Below are 14,072 nucleotides of genomic sequence, written 5' to 3'. Positions count from 1 at the left end.
GATTTGTAGAAACAGACCTGAAGTGCACTCTTTCCGATTAACCTTTCAGATTAAACTGAGCTGCGAACAACTCAAAGAAAAAAACAAAACAACAACAAAACATTATCTGAAGTTACAGTCTGATACCGAATGAATGCCGTTGTCTTTGCTGTTTGTCTTATGTCACCAACACCATCAGTAACCTAGCCATGCATGTAATTCTGCATTATGAACCCATCAACTGGCTGCCATTGGAGCACTCTGATAGTCGGCAAGGCAGGACTTGAATGTTTCACACTATGTTCTTCATTTCTTATGGAATGAGGAATGTCAGACTTGATGAGGAGATCTTTTATGCTACAGTGATTTTGCAGCCTGTAAAAGTGCAACAAGAGAAACTAAGACAAAAGAAAGACAACTCCAGCAGCAGTAGATTGCTGATGTGTGTGGAGCTGATGTTAAATGGTAAATGGCCTGTATTTGTATAGAGCTTTACTAGTCCCTAAGGACCCCAAAGCGCTTTACACATCCAGTCATCCACCCATTCACACACACATTCACACACTGGTGATGGCAAGCTACATTGTAGCCACAGCCACCCTGGGGCGCACTGACAGAGGCGAGGCTGCTGGACACTGGCGCCGTACGGGCCCTCTGACGACACCACCACCAGTAGGCAACGGGTGAAGTGTCTTGCCCAAGGACACAACAACCGAGACTGTCCAAGCTGTGGCTCGAACCGGCAACCTTCTGATTACAAGGCGAACTCCCAACTCTTGAGCCACGAACACCCTGTTAGTACAGTGGAGGTTTCCAATCCACGTCTGCGACCGTCAAATAGGACTTTGATACCAGGGGTGTCAAAAGTCCCCTTAATTACTACAGGGTGGGCCATTTATATGGATACACCGTAATAACATGGGAATGGTTGGTGATATTAAAGTCCTGTTTGTGGCACATTAGTATATGTGAGGGGGCAAACTCCTCAAGATGGGTGGTGACCATGGTGGCCATTTAGAAGTCGGCCATCTTGGATACAACTTTTGTTTTTTCAATAGGAAGAGGGCCATGTGACACATCAAACTTATTGGTAATGTCACAAGAAAAACAATGGTGTGCTTGGTTTCAACGTAACTTTATTCTTTCATGAGTTATTTACAAGTTTCTGACCACTTATAAAATGTGTTCAATGTGCTGCCCATTGTGTTGGATTGTCAATGCAACATTCTCCCACTCTTCACACACTGATAGCAACACCGCAGTGAGACATGTATCAAGCTTCTCCATTAGGCAATCCAATGAACAAGTCTGGACTGGTACTCCTAAACCTTGTGGAAGGCCTTCTCAAAAGAGTGTAAGCTATTAAAACTGCACAGGGCTGACATCAAAATGGAATGGGATGTCAAGTTCATATGAATGTGAAGGCAGACGAGTGAACCCTTTTGAAAATATAGTGTATTTGTATATGTTTTTGTGAGTTTGACACTTCCACATTACCATTAAATTGCACAATGCTTTTTTAAGCCATATTTTTTTAAACTGGATGTGGCAGATATGATACAAAGTAAAATATAGGCAAATTAATATTTATTAATAAAACAAATTGTCATGTTTCAGCAAACTTTAAAGAGTTAAAAAAGAGGAGTGTACTCTCATCACTTCTTAATGAACATACAGAAAAGCAGTGTGACTGTGGTGGTGATGGATGATTGCCATTTCACATTATTCAAATGGTCTGGATTCACATAAACCATGAAATACTAAGAAATATCCAATCATATGATATTTACACCAACAAACTAATTTCCCCATCATATTCAACTCTCATCGTTACACACACACACACACACACACATATATATAATACAGAGACAATATAAATAAAATATACGAAGGGGATAAATAGAATAAATAGGAATAAAAAATAAAAATACAAGTGATTACAACTATTTCCATTTAGAGAAGCGGTACATCACAACAGAGAAGTCTCATTTAACTGCAGGGTCATGCAGTCTTGGTCAATGTAAAGAATGGGGACTATCATCTTATTTATTCACCATTTAAACTGGGGCTTCAAATTTTAAACCAACAGACTGCAAAAGTGTATATGAGCTTATTTTTGTACTTCAAACAAGTTATGCAACTACTGGAAATTTGTTCTAACATCACTATTTGCATGGAAATAGGTTTAGAAAGGACCATTTATTCTGAGACCTAAAATCAGAAGACCGGATCGGCAAATGAAGACCTGTTTAGTGGTCATTGTGGCCTCTCATTTTGGTTCCAGTAAAAATTAAAACCTAAACCCCACAGGGAGCTCCACCTGATTTACCATAAAGTATTTTCTTTCCCTGCTGCTGGCACCATTATTTGTCCAACATCTGGACACAGTGCTCTACAACTGGCAATCTGCTCCACCCAGCTAATTTACTGTGATTAGCTTTAATGAATGTACAGTGAATGGAGACAACTAGTTCAACAAACCTTCCTTTCCACTTCACTGTTCTGTTTCCTCCTTTTCTTGTGAACTCCAGAATAACCTGTGACTGATTTGCTCCAACAGGCTGTGGCAGATATTTTTCCATTTCTTTACAAGTTTGCTTGAGCGCGCTACTTTCATGTGCTGACAAATGTCCATGGCCTTAGGGTCTATGAAGGAGATTGAAAAGAGAACGTGAGAAGTAGGAGGGAAAAAAAGAAGAAAAAACACTTGTTCTGAACCGTTTTGTAAAGTCTGAAGCTTTCACTGAACAGTGGTGCTACTGTACAACTGCTGCAGACGGCAGACATGTTTTACCTCTGCTAACACAGAATGAGATGATTTGTAAACCATTTAAAAACTAGATTTTGTTGACATGACGTTGAAATGCAATGTCCGTATCTGTGAAGGGATCACTGATGCTTGAAGACGGACTACAACTTTTAGAGCAACATGTGCTGTTAAACAGACAATGTCTTATTTAAGCAGGACAGTGCCAATCCACATTCTGTATGCAATCCAAGACTGTCAACGGGCACTGACTTATCACCAATTTAAAAAATTTGGTTAACAAAAGAGATCTTGAATTGCTGAGCAGCTGAAATTGTATATCCGACAAAAAAGGGCAGACATTGGCTTTTCAAAGTTCAGCAGCTGGTCTCCTCAGTTCCAAAATGCTTTCAAGGTGTGTAAAATTTTGCAAGGATGGCATCTGATATGTTCTTTTTGTGCTGCTACTTTTTAAAATAAATAAATAAATGAATAGTTTCAGTGATTTGTTCATTTTTTGTTCTAGTTTCAATCTACATTTTACAAAATATACCAGCTTCTTGGAATCTGGGCTGTTTCTTTGGAGATGCAGATGAATTAAAAGACTAGTTCTTTAGCCTTGCACATAGAATTTAAACACCATTAATGGCTTTTATTAGCAGATAACTGTGGCTCTCATACTCATTTACTGAAAAACCTGTAAACTTTGTAATGTCAAATCTCAGCGTTGAACAGGAGTGTGCTTGAATAGACAGCCTGGAGCAAAGCTCTGGCACTCATAATAAGATTGTATTTTGTTGGATCTGGATCAGTCTTTTTGCTCCTGTGCAGCCTTGACTGCAAAGCCCTGCTTTTTTACAGTATTCATTTGACAGCAGGATATGTAGTGAATGAGCTTTTGTCCAAGGTATTTATGAAATGATGAATTTCTGTTGAAGACTGAAGAGGGGAAAAATACCACACCACATGATGCTTTCTCTTCATCTCAGGGTATTAGTGGAAGCAACAATGTGATGACCCTTGTCCACTGAGATTACAACATTGAGATCTATTCCCTGTCCGACTACAGAAAACTAGTCAGACGGTACCAGGGAGTTTGGTCTTTCTGTCTGGATCAGAGCTGTAATCTCCTTTAAATACATCTACTGGAAGTGGGAGAAAAGTACAGCAGTTTGACTGCCTGCCATCCCAGCTGGATGGGGGACGGCCATGCATCTCAGATTTCATTTAAATCTGTGTTTATCTTATGAGAGGTGCATCATTATATGTAATATACTTAAATGTCAGAATAAAAATATGTCAACAGGGCAGTTGCAAAAAAAGCTCGAGTCCTGCAGTGGTGCAGGATTTAAAAATACTACACAGCGGGGGCTTAGAATCAAAATGATGATATTTAGATTGTCAGAAACACCCGCAGATTGGAGGTTGCAGTCAGACAGGGGTAGAAAAGAGCCAGTATCACATGCTATATCAGTTAAGAAAGTCCCAAGCCAAACCGGCTAGATTTCAGTTAGTGTTAAGTTCATGACTTCTAAACGTGTTTTTAAAGCTCTCCCAATGATAATGAGATGGAAGGACAGATACAGCATGTATGCAACATCTCCGTTCTGATCTTTACTCGCATAGTAATTGTAAGCTGATGCTATGCAAAGTCAATTTAATGTTTTGAATAAGTTTGCAAAGTAAAGCACAGATAGTTCATCGTGTTATGCTGAGTTAATGATAAGGCAAGTTGCTACTTATCGGATGTGCAGCAAAGAAGAAATGAAATAAAACTAAGAAATACAACAGAAAGGCTTTAGTGTCAGAGCTGTGAATGTGACATTGTTTTGTTGTTGTACTGTTGATATTAGACCTGTGGAAAAACCATTGAGCTCAGAAAGGATCCACTGTAAAGAAAAAAAACGGAGGCCTCTTACTAAAGTTAGTGGGTGTGAGAACAATATGTGTGGGAATTGCAGTTCTTCTAACAATAAGAACAACTATACAGTGAGGCCGCTAGAGAAAATAAATAGATTGGATCATGAAAAATGCCAACTATAAATAAAAAATTTTTTAAAAAGAAAAAAAAAAGATTTCATCTGTCATCAGTCAGCTTCTTTATCTGAGAATTGTTGCGGCTGCTGTTGCTTTAGACTTCTGGTTTTATTTCATATAGGTAAGCCATTAACTTACATTACTGGCCTGGTGTGGGCTTCCTGCTGTTAAGCAAGTGATGATAATGAGCGGAAGGAGACCTTCTTAGCCAGTGCACTACATGTATCCAATCAAATCTCCTGAAGGAGCTTTCTTGTTTACACATTGAACTTTAAAGGCAGTTTAGTGTATCCCCTGATGGAGAACGACAAGTCGGAGGCGGGGGGCCTACCACTGTGGAGAACAGCGCCCAGGGCCTTGGGCTGCTTCTCATTCAGATGCGTCTGACCGGCAACCAGGAACCTGATTCTGATTTAGAAGGCATTTATGGCAGGAGATGGCAAGGCCTTCATCCTCGGCTAATAATAAGTGGGCCAGAGTGGAGACGCCAGCTTTTGAATTGTATCATAGCAGAGGACCACAACTCAACAGGACATCCTAAGCTGGATGTTTGATTCTGTTAGGTTTAATTACACAAGAATAATCGAAACCACTAGCAGTGGAACAATAAGCAGGGAATCAAAGGGGCCAGTGAATAACTGTTAAACCCCCACCGTGACAGTGCCACATGATTCAGTGCAATGTCATTTGTGGTTAGAGAGTGAAGCAGAAACTGGAGAACACCAAGCATAAGTTAGAAAACTACCATATTTGATACCCTACATAGGTTATGTTAAGTACACTCCAGTCTAATTGCTTGAAGCTGCCAAGAGCTATTGTCGTCCAGCGTGGTCACAATTATGCAGCATTTTATTATTTTCAAATGATCAGCCAAAGCAAGTACTTTTTTGGAACCTGAAGCTACTTTAGTCATGTCTGCAACGCTTTTGTAGGATGATTCACCATTTCTCTCTGTGCATCCCTGAGGTCCACAAAAGCATTGTCCTGAGCCTCATCTTTCTGCCCTACTGCGTCTGATCCAGACATCAGTAAAACACTTCGAAAAGGGCCAAAATGACACATCATTAAATCATGGCGGTGAGATCCGAAGCCTGATAAAGGAAACTTGCCAAGTCCTACCAAACACTCTTCTGCTCATAACACAAAACAGAAGATCGACTCCATCTGAGGATCTTTCTGTAAGAGCCCAAAAGTCTGAAGTAGATAGTAGTTGAATCCACGCTGTCTTCAAAATAACAGACTTTAGTTTAAACAGGGCTCCCAGGCAACTAAGTCCAGACTATACAAGCTTTACTGACAACCAGCGTATCTTTTTCTTCACTTGATTTCACAGTTGCGAGACCACACAAGTAAACAAAGAAGTGTGGTATATGTTAGGACCTCGATTTTCCACAATACCACTAATCTGTCTCCAATATTCAGAAACTCTCCAGGATGTTATTGTTGTTGACGGGGACCTCTGACTCACAATCTCCCTAAAAGCTGTATTTTTAGAAGCTTTATTTATTATTCTTATTATTATCAAAGCTGAGTGGGACTGCACAATCACAGTTAAATGGCCATTTTATTTTACAACTCAAAGGGAACACACATGACAGCATTTACTCTGCATTCAAGTGAGCAACAAAAGTTACAACAAACCAATCGCTTTGTGACTTTTCAAGCTGCGTCAAACAAAGACGGATTAACACTGTGTGCGAAGAACAAATATTTCTAGTAAAAACACATTAGAACTGAGGAAACCTCAGTGGTGAGCGAGTGGAAGGAAAACAAACTCAATGTTCTGGCAAAAAAAAGGACCATGCTTAACGTGGCACAACATCCCTACAACTAGTGACTAGTCTGATATAATTGCAGGTTTGATTCTTCTACCTGACCAAGCTAAATCTGAAAGTGTGTCACCTTTTCCTTTACAAATCTGCTGAACACATGAGTTCAGCTCGAATCATGACTCACAGCCCTTTTAGACAACATACAAGCATGTTTTTGGTCAAAACTGTCAAGCAGAGCTGAGAAAGGTGCTGTCATGTAGCCAGGCAAGTACATCTGGATCACTCCGGCACAAGGCAAAGTTTGACATGCTGCGCTAGGAAATGCTGATCGTTTATTAGGCTGTCACGCCACGGGCTTGTAACTGGCTGCAGTCTTTAACGTGTCAATGGCGCTGTGCTCATTTATTTTTAAGCGGAATGGCTTGTTGTAAAGCCATCACACTTTTTTTTTTAGTGAGACTGCCTTTTAGAAGATCTTCAACGAGCCCATTACGTTCTCTCTGATGAAGGGATATCTTTGATATAATTCATGGTTTTAAGAGTGCAACAGATGCCAGTCGGTCAAGTTGCATCCTGTTGAAGTACAACAATCAGCAACCGTAAAGATTTATTTTCCGACAAGAGCATCCAAATCTCCCGAGGCCAGGCAAAAACTGCAGATCGATGCAATCAGTGAATACACCAACAGTTTACATCATCTGTACACAATGTGAAAACATGGGAATGAGGTGGATGACTCACTGGCCATTTAAGCCCTAGCAAACAGGGGAGGGGGAGAAGGCAACATCTGACTGACAGTAAATGAGCATGGGATCGATTTTTTCATTTGACAGCTCCAACTCACGAGCATTAACAAGGAAACTGCTCCAGGTAATGCATAGTGTGTCATGCATACAATTAGGCTGATGACTTTTGAGGAGGTGGTCATAAAAGGGGAGATGTGTCATTTGTTAAGACACTAATTGCTCATCTAGATGGGAGTGCTAGTCGCTGCTACAGTGAGTGTCTCAGAGAGAGAAAACACCCCACACACTGAAGATAATTACCCCAGAACACAAGAGTAGATGCAATTAGGATGAAGGGAAAGGGAGGGCTTTTCATTTAGTCATGCATCGTACTTAGCTCAGAATTTGGCATCGACTGTCTCTGGCATGTTGTGGTTACGGTGTGCAGACCTTTTGCATTACCAGCAGCAAGCAATATTTCAGAAATCCAATACGAGCAGACAGCTCAGCTGGATTCACAACCCTTAGATGAGTAGCATCGTATTATCTGTGCAGCTCCTCAGTATTTTTGCTGAGTTTTAGTCTATTTTGTTTACACTCTTGTGCCAAAATTGTTATTACTGTATAGGAGGTAGGGCTGCACGATTAATCGTTAGAAAATCGCGATCTCGATTCATACTTATGTGCGATCTCATTTCCAAATGACAACGATTTAAAAAAAAAAAAAAAAAAAAAAAAGACGACGACGATTGTACCGCATTTTGATCCGGGACGTAATCTGCATGAAAACAAGCGCTCACTCTTCCTGCTCAACAAATGACAAGGGCGGAGCCTTATACCACGTGATACAGAAGCTGTGCCGTGTGATGCTAAAATTAGCAGGGAAAAAACAACGGAGAGCACGTCAGGGATGACGAGAAAGTGACAGGAGAAAATCCGTCCCGGTCAACCACCCAAACATCAATAACGGGAACCTTATACAGCGCTTCCCTATACCGTCGAACTCAAAGAAATTACGGAGGCTATCACTTATCACCTGACCAAAGATATGGCTCCCATCAACACTGTGCAAAACGAGGGATTTAGGAAAATGATCAACACCCTAGACAAACGCTACACAGTGCCGTCCCGCAACTATTTTTCTATTGTTGCACTACCTGCTCTATACACGCAGCGTCGAGCAACGGTGGAGACGGAATTTCAAGCAGTACAACATTTTGCGGCAACAACAAAACGTGAGACATTTGTTGTTTTTATGTTTATTTATTGTTTTTATGTTCAGTCTCAACTGTTACGAAGTTGATGTGCAGTTAATAAGTGCAATAAATATTTATACTGGAAAAGAAAATCGTGAGAGAATCGTGATCTCAATTCTAAGCCAAAAAATTGTGATTCTCATTTTATGCAAAATCGTGCAGCCCTAATAGGAGGCATGATAATGTTCCAGGAAACAGCCCACAAAGGGCACCAGTGCAAGTAGTTAGAACAGCAGCTGTGCTGGAAGCTGTCTGGGCATACCTGAGAACATGAAATGGGAGATGGGCCAAATTAGAAATCAGGTTAAAAATGTTGTATATGCTATCATGTCATATCAGTGGTTAATTTATATGTTCAGTGAACAGTGTTTATTAAAATTTGATTGAACGGTTTGATGTCTTGGCCTGTATGCCCACAGGTTCCAAGCAAAAAATGGAAATTCCAATATACTTAAGGAGAACCAAACAATGTCAAACAAAAAGTTAATATTAATAGATTCTGCCCATCTTACTCCTACGTTTCTACTGCTATCTAAGCTGATAATGCTCCAAGTTTGGGAACTGTAGTTGATATAGTACTAAAGTGGATGCCAGCAAGAAATATAATCATGCCGCTCAGTCTGTGAGTTAGCTGTGGGCTAGATTTTAAAAGACGCATTAAATGTTACTGAAGCAACTGAATCACTTGTGACACTGACAGAAGAAAGTTCCAAATGAGCTGACTATATGCCAGAGCTGGAAGTTTGCTTTATTATTTTGTGAAATCCCACAATATCAGGAATTTTAAGTAATCAGTTAGCTCTGTTTGCTGGAGGATCCACATGGGATCCCTGAGGATATCTTTAAGAGTCTGGAACTTTTTTGGAGTAGGGGTGGATATATGAATCAAGCTTCAGTGAAATCAGTTGAAAGTTATTTATATAGTACCAAATTACAAGAACTATAGCTTTATATTATCAGGTAAAGACCCAACAATACTAGAGAGAAAACCCCAACAATCAAACTACTCCCCGATGAGCAAGCATTTGGTGACAGTGGGAAGGAAAACCTCCCTTTTAACAGGAAGAAACCTCTGGCAGAACTAGGCTCAGGGAGGGGTGGCCATGTGGCACATGGCTGGGTAGGAAGAGAGGACAAACACTAACACTAGTTAGCATTTAAAGTGTTTTATAAGAATTACGAATGCAAATAGCTGATCAAATTAATTTGACTAAGTGAAGATCAGCAAGTGTGACCACCTCTATAACATTTTGGTAGTCTGGAACATTCAGGTGTGTTAATACAATGGCACAATCTTTAGGTGAGGGGAGGAAGACAGGACAAAGACACACTGTGGAAGAGTGCCAGAGATTAATAACTAATAATCAAATAAAAAGTGATGTATAAACACAGAGTGTGTGATTGATCAGTTTGAAGATTGAGCCAAGAGTGTACCTCTCTTGAAACCATGCCTGGGTGTGTAGTTCACGAATCTCTCCTTGGTGGAACAATTTTTCTGGTGTATGTTATAGTGGTTTATAAGTTAAAAAAAAAAAAATCATACTGCCATTGGCACTAGAGCAGGGCGATATGGCCAAAAGTATTTATCACGATATATATTTGAAAATTTGCGATAACGATATAACTGACGATATAATTGATGCGAGACAACTTGATTGATTTTGAGGAGGTGGTCATAAAAGGGGAGATGTGTCATTTGTTAAGACACTAATTGCTCATCTAGATGGGAGTGCTAGTCGCTGCTACAGTGAGTGTCTCAGAGAGAGAAAACACCCCACACACTGAAGATAATTACCCCAGAACACAAGAGTAGATGCAATTAGGATGAAGGGAAAGGGAGGGCTTTTCATTTAGTCATGCATCGTACTTAGCTCAGAATTTGGCATCGACTGTCTCTGGCATGTTGTGGTTACGGTGTGCAGACCTTTTGCATTACCAGCAGCAAGCAATATTTCAGAAATCCAATACGAGCAGACAGCTCAGCTGGATTCACAACCCTTAGATGAGTAGCATCGTATTATCTGTGCAGCTCCTCAGTATTTTTGCTGAGTTTTAGTCTATTTTGTTTACACTCTTGTGCCAAAATTGTTATTACTGTATAGGAGGTAGGGCTGCACGATTAATCGTTAGAAAATCGCGATCTCGATTCATACTTATGTGCGATCTCATTTCCAAATGACAACGATTTAAAAAAAAAAAAAAAAAAAAAAAAGACGACGACGATTGTACCGCATTTTGATCCGGGACGTAATCTGCATGAAAACAAGCGCTCACTCTTCCTGCTCAACAAATGACAAGGGCGGAGCCTTATACCACGTGATACAGAAGCTGTGCCGTGTGATGCTAAAATTAGCAGGGAAAAAACAACGGAGAGCACGTCAGGGATGACGAGAAAGTGACAGGAGAAAATCCGTCCCGGTCAACCACCCAAACATCAATAACGGGAACCTTATACAGCGCTTCCCTATACCGTCGAACTCAAAGAAATTACGGAGGCTATCACTTATCACCTGACCAAAGATATGGCTCCCATCAACACTGTGCAAAACGAGGGATTTAGGAAAATGATCAACACCCTAGACAAACGCTACACAGTGCCGTCCCGCAACTATTTTTCTATTGTTGCACTACCTGCTCTATACACGCAGCGTCGAGCAACGGTGGAGACGGAATTTCAAGCAGTACAACATTTTGCGGCAACAACAAAACGTGAGACATTTGTTGTTTTTATGTTTATTTATTGTTTTTATGTTCAGTCTCAACTGTTACGAAGTTGATGTGCAGTTAATAAGTGCAATAAATATTTATACTGGAAAAGAAAATCGTGAGAGAATCGTGATCTCAATTCTAAGCCAAAAAATCGTGATTCTCATTTTATGCAAAATCGTGCAGCCCTAATAGGAGGCGTGATAATGTTCCAGGAAACAGCCCACAAAGGGCACCAGTGCAAGTAGTTAGAACAGCAGCTGTGCTGGAAGCTGTCTGGGCATACCTGAGAACATGAAATGGGAGATGGGCCAAATTAGAAATCAGGTTAAAAATGTTGTATATGCTATCATGTCATATCAGTGGTTAATTTATATGTTCAGTGAACAGTGTTTATTAAAATTTGATTGAACGGTTTGATGTCTTGGCCTGTATGCCCACAGGTTCCAAGCAAAAAATGGAAATTCCAATATACTTAAGGAGAACCAAACAATGTCAAACAAAAAGTTAATATTAATAGATTCTGCCCATCTTACTCCTACGTTTCTACTGCTATCTAAGCTGATAATGCTCCAAGTTTGGGAACTGTAGTTGATATAGTACTAAAGTGGATGCCAGCAAGAAATATAATCATGCCGCTCAGTCTGTGAGTTAGCTGTGGGCTAGATTTTAAAAGACGCATTAAATGTTACTGAAGCAACTGAATCACTTGTGACACTGACAGAAGAAAGTTCCAAATGAGCTGACTATATGCCAGAGCTGGAAGTTTGCTTTATTATTTTGTGAAATCCCACAATATCAGGAATTTTAAGTAATCAGTTAGCTCTGTTTGCTGGAGGATCCACATGGGATCCCTGAGGATATCTTTAAGAGTCTGGAACTTTTTTGGAGTAGGGGTGGATATATGAATCAAGCTTCAGTGAAATCAGTTGAAAGTTATTTATATAGTACCAAATTACAAGAACTATAGCTTTATATTATCAGGTAAAGACCCAACAATACTAGAGAGAAAACCCCAACAATCAATACCCTATGAGCAAGCATTTTGGTGACAGTGGGAAGGAAAAACTCCCTTTTAACAGGAAGAAACCTCGGCAGAACTAGGCTCAGGGAGGGGTGGCCATGTGGCACATGGCTGGGTAGGAAGAGAGGACAAACACTAACACTAGTTAGCATTTAAAGTGTTTTATAAGAATTACGAATGCAAATAGCTGATCAAATTAATTTGACTAAGTGAAGATCAGCAAGTGTGACCACCTCTATAACATTTTGGTAGTCTGGAACATTCAGGTGTGTTAATACAATGGCACAATCTTTAGGTGAGGGGAGGAAGACAGGACAAAGACACACTGTGGAAGAGTGCCAGAGATTAATAACTAATAATCAAATAAAAAGTGATGTATAAACACAGAGTGTGTGATTGATCAGTTTGAAGATTGAGCCAAGAGTGTACCTCTCTTGAAACCATGCCTGGGTGTGTAGTTCACGAATCTCTCCTTGGTGGAACAATTTTTCTGGTGTATGTTATAGTGGTTTATAAGTTAAAAAAAAAAAAATCATACTGCCATTGGCACTAGAGCAGGGCGATATGGCCAAAAATATTTATCACGATATATATTTGAAAATTTGCGATAACGATATAACTGACGATATAATTGATGCGAGACAAAATACAACTCCACAACATTACTAGCGCAAAAAGACAACCTTCCATTTATTTTCACTTAAACAAGAAGCTGGTTTTTATGTACATTAAAGCTTTATAAAAATGTAACAGTGCAAATGCAAATTCCTTGCTGAAAGTTTAACCAAAAGGCATTTCCAGTAGAAATGGGCTGACATATCCTGAGCATAACCATGTATAATATCCACTGAAGTTAAAAAGAGGTGCTTTGCAACATTAAACTGCAGTGTGCAGTACGTATTTTTCGGACCATAAGGTGCACGGGATTATAAGGCACATTAAGCGAAACAAAGCAGTCAGATAAATCAAACTTTATTAAACTCATTCTTCTTGCTTCCTCCACTTCTGTACCATTGATTCATTAATGTTGAATTCTCTGGCAGCTGCTCTATTCCCATGTTGTTGCAGTATATTAATGACTAACCTCGTATTGTGGATGGATTATCTCAGTTGTTCTCCTGACTGAAGTTTGGTCCGTTTACAGCATCCTGCCATGCGATTGCATTTGTCTCTAACTATCAGGAACTTTAACGTTAACTTTTATAAGTGGAAAAGTGTTAGTGTTCGTCCTCCAGCTTCACTGTTTATGTTATGCTAACATAGCTGTGTCGCTAGCGATCACGTAGCACATCATTATATACCAGCTAGCCCAACTTCAGTAACCCTACAAACGTCACTGCTGTTTAGTTTCCTGTCTTCATTTATGTTGGAAGTGATAGCAGAGCTGTACGTTTGATTTTTTTCAGAAATCTCTCAGTCAGAACATGCAATATCATGCTTAGGTAACTAGCGAAACTAGCGAGCTAACTTCCGCTAGCTTCCTGCTAACTTCTAACTCCGTTAAATGTAATAACTTTTGTTTTCATGGATGCCTGGAAGTTAAACTTCATAGTTACACCTGGTAAAGCAGCAATGCTGATCGTTTTATTAAAGATGAAAGAATTTAGACAGTTTTTAACTCTCAGTGATGCTGCAGTGTTGTTTGACCTGAAGCATACGGAGTTTAGGACCCAGATTACTCCCAGATTTAAGAGCATCTTAGTCCGACAAATACGACAATAACGACGGCCGCTTGCATGTTCTGCAAAAAAATGTGCTTTGTCGTGTATCTGACGGACAAACACCAAACCAGTTCCACATCACTGAAGTTGCACCATTTTTACA

At 39.9% G+C, this 14,072-nt stretch overlaps 1 protein-coding gene across 1 annotated transcript in view; it reads right to left on the bottom strand.

Annotated features, from left to right (window-relative positions):
* bckdhb (branched chain keto acid dehydrogenase E1 subunit beta) overlaps window positions 1-14,072 on the bottom strand; it is a 98,532-nt gene that overhangs the window by 27,924 nt on the left and 56,536 nt on the right. The gene's annotated exons all lie outside the window — the stretch shown is intronic.

This window comes from Haplochromis burtoni, unplaced genomic scaffold (assembly GCF_018398535.1).
Source record: "Haplochromis burtoni strain Fernald_Lab_line unplaced genomic scaffold, NCSU_Asbu1 Contig_76, whole genome shotgun sequence".
Taxonomy (NCBI): Eukaryota; Metazoa; Chordata; class Actinopteri; order Cichliformes; family Cichlidae; genus Haplochromis; species Haplochromis burtoni.
Note: the sequence above shows the minus strand (reverse complement) of the source record. Positions and strands in the feature narration are given on the sequence as shown.